The 6,289-nt window shown below is 30.9% G+C and overlaps 1 long non-coding RNA gene across 1 annotated transcript; it reads left to right on the forward strand.

Moving 5' to 3' along the window:
• The first annotated feature begins 677 nt into the window (after positions 1-677).
• Positions 678-5,491, forward strand: LOC132067687 (uncharacterized). Its single transcript, XR_009417203.1, has 2 exons — positions 678-826; positions 4,800-5,491. It is a non-coding gene; the product is annotated as an uncharacterized LOC132067687 (long non-coding RNA).
• The last annotated feature ends 798 nt before the right edge of the window (positions 5,492-6,289 follow it).

Consider the following 6,289-nt stretch of genomic DNA (forward strand, 5'->3'; position numbering starts at 1 on the left):
TGTATATTGTATGTCGTTTCATATATTTTGCATATTTTCCTATAAATATCAAGTGTATTTGTCAAGATTTAATTCAAAAATGGTTTAAAACAATTATTCAATTAATTGTTTAAACTATTAATATCCAAATTGACAAATATTTTACTCCATTAAATCAAGAAAATTGATTAAAATTAAATCAATTACGACTCAATTTTATGAATTATTTGGCTATACTTACAATTATTTCCAAAAATTGATTACAATTGAATTTCTGTTAATTGCATGAGTTAATTGTGGCTATAATTGTAACAACAAATTGTTTGCTATGTGTTAATTTGGGTTACAATTGAAATAATTAATTTATCTTATGCATTTGGTCATATTTGAAAAGGGTTAATTAGTTTTTGCTTTTAATTAAAATGGTTGATTAGTTTCCATACTTTTAATTCCGCTATTTGTTAAATTAACTAGTGGTCGTATTTTGATGAAATTTCCCCTTCGTATATTTATGTATACACATGTATATATATATATATATATATATATATATATATATATATACTGGGCCATTTTTTTAGGCCGAGCCCAGTCCATAACGGACCAAGATAGGTCCCAAACGACCCCTTCAGTTCTATAAAATCAACCAAACAACCTTATTTTCATTTCCTTTCAAGGGTCGAGTAGAAACCCTAGTCGCAGCATTTCAATTTCCCTCTCCAAGGGTCATCGTTGTTATTTTTGACAACGAATCAGGCGTACAACGCCTTTTCCAGGTCTGGCATGGTTGATTGAGGCAAGAATTTAATATTTGCCTCCTCTCTCCACCATATCACAACCAAACGAGGTATAACTCTCTCTTTTTCTTTTGCTTTTTCTGCGAATCAAGGTCAAATGAGTACAAATCTTAATGGTTTTTGTTCGATTCTCGTTTTGAATACCCACTTCTTATTGGTTGTTGAAGTTTAGGTGGGATTCAAGATGAATCCCTTGTAGATTTTACTTGTCCCACATCGAAAATTAGGGCAAAGAGTTTTAGATTTGGGGTTCTATATAAAGAACCCTATAACTCACTTTGAACCATTGATTCATTCATCCATATTCAGTAACATATATACACACACAAGTTTCAAATTAGAGCAAAAAATGTTCAATATACCTAGGGATCTAGCATTTTGCTGGAACCTTTAATTTATTGAATCAACTAGTTTAAAAATTACCTTGTTTTTTGTTTGTGGCTGAGCGTTGGAGCAAATGGATCTTCCAACTCCAATTTCGACTCAAGGCTGCACATGAAAAAGGTAAATTCCCTTCCTATTAGCTATTTTTCTTAATTTCTGATTAGTTTGAATGTTTGCTAGTTTAGTTTAGCTATGTGCTAAGTAGTTATCAGCTTGTTTATGCTTAATTTAGTAGTTTATACATGTTTAGTAAATTTAGTAGTTTATACATGTTTAGTTTTTAGCTTAGTTCAATTTTAGCCTAGTTCAGTCATTATAAGCATTCTTATTTATCCTGTATTGTTACTGTTAAGTAGTAGTAATATTAACATAACTGCCTATTTAATTTAGTTTAATCATTTATCTGCTATATGTGTGTTTACCTAGCTTGTTTTTTCTGCCTATTGTTAGTCAAAAGTACCTGATACAAATAGGTGATGAATTGTTTCCTCTCAATGGATAGGACAATAATAACACCTAGAAATTATCAGTAGGAAGTTTGAACATCCATAATCTCTACAGAGAAAATGAGATTTTAAAAGGAATTCCCTTGATCCGCATTTTGAACTGTTCTTTTTATTTATAACGAATTAATATATTTATATCAAAATTAACTCGCACATGTCTCTCCATTTTAAAAGTACTTGTTACTTATTATTAACACTGTATTGAATGTTTGTGTTCATCAAATTATATTATTTGATTTATATGTTTTAAATCTTTATTCCGATCTGAAGTTGCATTAGTTAGGGGTATTGTATCCAAAATCTTCTTTTCTCTCTCTCAAAATCAACAATTTAAGGAATTCTTATCCACTTCAATACTACCAACTGTCTATAGCACCACACAAATTTAATTAAAAAAAATAAAAGACAACAATAATAACATAACATAATCATCAATATCTATTCGATTAACCTTCAAATTGGAACTCAAATTTCAATTCTAAAAACATAATTAAAATCGGAAAACAAAATTACATTGCATTAATCACCATACTAATCTTCAAAAAGAGCGTTTCACTTCCCTCACATAGAAAGACTATTCATTGAGAAACAAATCATTAATTTGACAATTTCTATATCAATATATCTGCTAATCATAAAGACCTAAAGTCTCTGCAAGTTTCTAAAAACAAAACTTGTACCCCAATAGTCACAAAACTGCTATTTCTGGACAGAATATCTATGCAGTATCACCTATATATACGAAGATCATCCAAAACACTAAATTCAGCCAACAAAAATCCATAATTATCCTCAGCTGGAGCCCCCAATATTCTTAAAATTTTAACCTCTCTACCATCTGACATTTGCTCCAAAGTCACCCATAAACAAATCTTCATCACTCTCATTTCCAATTTCTCGTTTTTCCCCTACAAAAAGATTGCTTTTTCTTTTCTTCAACCCCGTTTGATGAATTTGTGTTCTCAGCAACATTCATAAATGAATCATTAGTAGAACATGATTTTTTATCAGATTTTTCAAAATATTGGCCCTTTTTGGCATTTTTGGCCATTACTAGTTCTTCAAATTCAAGGTTCTTGGACTTGTAACTTTCAGAAACTTCTTCAGCAGTGATAAAAGTGCCCAATCAAATCATTCTTTTGTTAAATGGATGTTTAATTTCAGCACAAAATTTCTCATTGTTTGTCTTCCGAACCCCAACAGGGTACAATCGGACAGAAGAATTCCTTGATGTTCTTTTTGTGGATTTCATGATCAAAGGTTAAACCAAAAAAGGGTTATTTTAGTAAGAAGGAGTATCAATTTTTGGAGATGTGAAGAAAATACAAAATAGATTGTGACATTGTGAATATATAAGAGTAAATGGAGAACCAACTAGACAATTTTTCATATTCATATTCGGAAAGGATTTGGCAAAAGACGTCATATAAAAAGGAAAATGAAACAAGTTAGATTTTACGTGTAACTATCTAGTGAGAAATTATAGCATTAGTAATGAAAATATTACATAATCTAACTTGTTTCCAAATCTAACGAAAATATTGCATAATCTAAGTTCGATTCTAATGCTGTAATTTCTCACTAAATATTTACACGTAGAATCTAACTTGTTTCCTTTACCTTTTATACGATGTGTTATGTCAAATCCTTTCCAAATATGAATAGGAAAAATTGCCTAGTTGGCTCTCCATTTACTCTTATATATTCACAATGTCACAATCTATGTTGTAGTCTTCACATCTCCAAAAATTGATACTCTTTCTTACTGAAATAACCTTTTTTTGTTGAATCTTTGATCATGAAATCCACAAAAAGAACACCAAAGAATTCTTCTATCAGATTGTACCCTAATGGGGTTCGGAAGAGAAAAAATGGGAAATTTTGTGTTGAAATTAAACATTCATTTAACAAAAAAATGATTTGGTTGGGCACTTTTATCACTGCTGAAGAAGCTTCTGAAAGTTACAAGTCCAAGAAGCTTGAATTTGAAGAACTAGTGATGGCCAAAACTGCTAAAAAGAGCCAAAACTTTGAAAAATATGATAAAAAATCATCTTCCAGTAATGATTCATTTATGAATGTTGCTGAGGACACAAATTCATCAAACTGCTGAGGAAAAAGCAATATTTTTATAGGGGAAAAATAAGAAATTGGAAATGAGAGTGATGAAGATTTGTTTATGGGCCACTGGGTGCAGATGGTAGAAAGGTTAAAATTTCAAGGAAATTGGGGGTTCCAGTTGTGTATAATTATGAGTTTTTGTTGGGTGAATTTAGTGTTTTGGATGATCTTCGTATATATAGGTGATACTACATAGATATTCTGTCCAGAACTAGCAGTTTTGTAACTATTGAGGTACAAGTCCTGTTTTAGAAACTTGCGGGGACTTTAGGTCTTTATGATTAGCACATATATTGATATAAAATTGTAAAATTAATTATTTGTTTCTCAATGAATAGTCTTTCTATGTGAGGAAATTGAAATGCTCTTTTTGAAGATTAGTATGGTGCTTAATGCAATGTAATTTTATTTTTCGATTTTAATTATGTATTTAGAATTGAAATTTGAGTTCCAATTTGAAGGTTAATCAAATCGCTACTGATGATTATGTTATGTTATTATTGTTGTCTTTTATTTTTTCGATTAAATTCGTGTGGTGCTTTAGATAGTTGGTAGTATTGAAGTGGATAAGAATTTCTTAAATTATTGATTTTGAGAGAGAAAAAGGATTTTGGATACCCCTAATTATTGCAACTTCAAATCATAGCTGAGATTTAAAATATATAAATCAAATAATCTAATTTGATGTGTAAGTAACAAGTACTTTATAAATGGAGAGACATGTACAAGTTAATTTAGATATAAATTTATTAATTTGTTATAAATAAACAAGAACAGTTCAAATTGCAGATCAACAAATGTAGATCAAGGGAATTCCTTTCAAAATCTCATTTTTTTCTGCTGTGATTATGGAAGTTCAAACTTCTTATTGATGATCAGCTAAAGAAGATGAGAATACCTATAATTTCTAGGTGTTATTGTTGTCCAATCCCTCAAGAGGAAACAATTCATCACCTATTTGTATCAGGTACTTTTGTTAAGGAAATTTGAACAGTCTTTATGAATGCAGCAGGCTTAAAAATGAGTCTCAATCAGACTCATCAAGTTCTGAATACATGGTGGAATGTAGGGGTGTGGACAAGCTTAAACCAATATTCCAAGCAGTGCCTGCTATGGTTACTTGGGAGTTATGGAAGAGAAGAAACAATATCAAGCATGGTGATAAAATAAGCTTTAATAGAGTGGTACATGAAGTGAATAACAATATTTACTTATAGCAAAACTAAGATATCCCTGGCTAAAGAATATACCTTTCTTATGGTCATAGATGGTCAATTTTCTAGAAGAATACAAGATTGTTATTGCTACCAGAATTGTGTATTGGGCCTTTCCTGCTAAAATGTGTTATAAGTGTAACACAGATGGTGCTTCAGAGAGGAATCCTACTCCTAGTTCATATGGTTTTTGTGTGAGAGATTGGAGGGGAGATCTATTTTATGCTCAATATAAGGAGATTGATGAAACTACAAATGTGATTGCTGAGGCTAGAGGAATAATAGAGGTTATGATGTACCATGTAGCAAATAACTTGCTAGCAGTAACAACTGAAACAGATTCTATTTTGCTAAAAAAAAAAAAAAAAAAAAAACAAATGGTAGAAGGAAGTTGGGAGACTCCGTAGTGTATTGCCACATTGGTGGACAGAATCAAAGCACTGAAGGATATCCACAATATGACAATACAACATGTTTTTAGAGAAGACAACACTTTGGTTGTTTTTTAACTAACCTAACTTTTGATTTTGCAGGCACATCAAGATAGAGGAATAATAAAGGGTATGATGTACCATGTGGCAAATAACTTGCTAGCAGTAACAACTGAAACAGATTCTATTTTGCTAAAAAAAAAAAAAGACAAATGGTAGAAGGAAGTTGGGAGCCTCCGTAGTGTATTGCCACATTGGTGGACAGAATTAAAGCACTGAAGGGTATCCACAATATGACAATACAACATGTTTTCAGAGAAGACAACACTTTGGTTGTTTTTTTAACTAACCTAGCTTTTGATTTTGCAGGCACATCAAGATTTAATAATTTTTCTGAGTTGCCTAGTGTAGGAAGGAAAATCATTAACTTGGATAAACAACAGCTACAAAATCTTATAATCAAGACAACAAGAAAAAGCACTTTCAAATTTGGACATAAAAAATTCTGTAAATTTACTTTTAACAAGATATTAGTGGTGGTATTAGCTTAGCTCATTCCATTGAGGTCTTAGAGATAGTAAAAATGCATGTTCCTAGGTACAGTCAAAGTTTTGAAAATAATGGAATCATATCACTCAGCAAGCAACAACAATTTCATAAGAATAACATACAAAGTCACACAATGATGACCTACTCAGCTCAAAAGGAGAATGCTCAAAGCTTTTATATATTTTTGCATTAAAGGAGTTTTGGGGAAAATCAATCAAAATAAAAACCCTTATAGAGATGGAACCTAATCTGCGTAGATATCTTGAACTCGTAGAAATCATATCTAGCCTATTCTTCAATCGCTTCAA

Source organism: Lycium ferocissimum, chromosome 8 (assembly GCF_029784015.1).
Source record: "Lycium ferocissimum isolate CSIRO_LF1 chromosome 8, AGI_CSIRO_Lferr_CH_V1, whole genome shotgun sequence".
Taxonomy (NCBI): Eukaryota; Viridiplantae; Streptophyta; class Magnoliopsida; order Solanales; family Solanaceae; genus Lycium; species Lycium ferocissimum.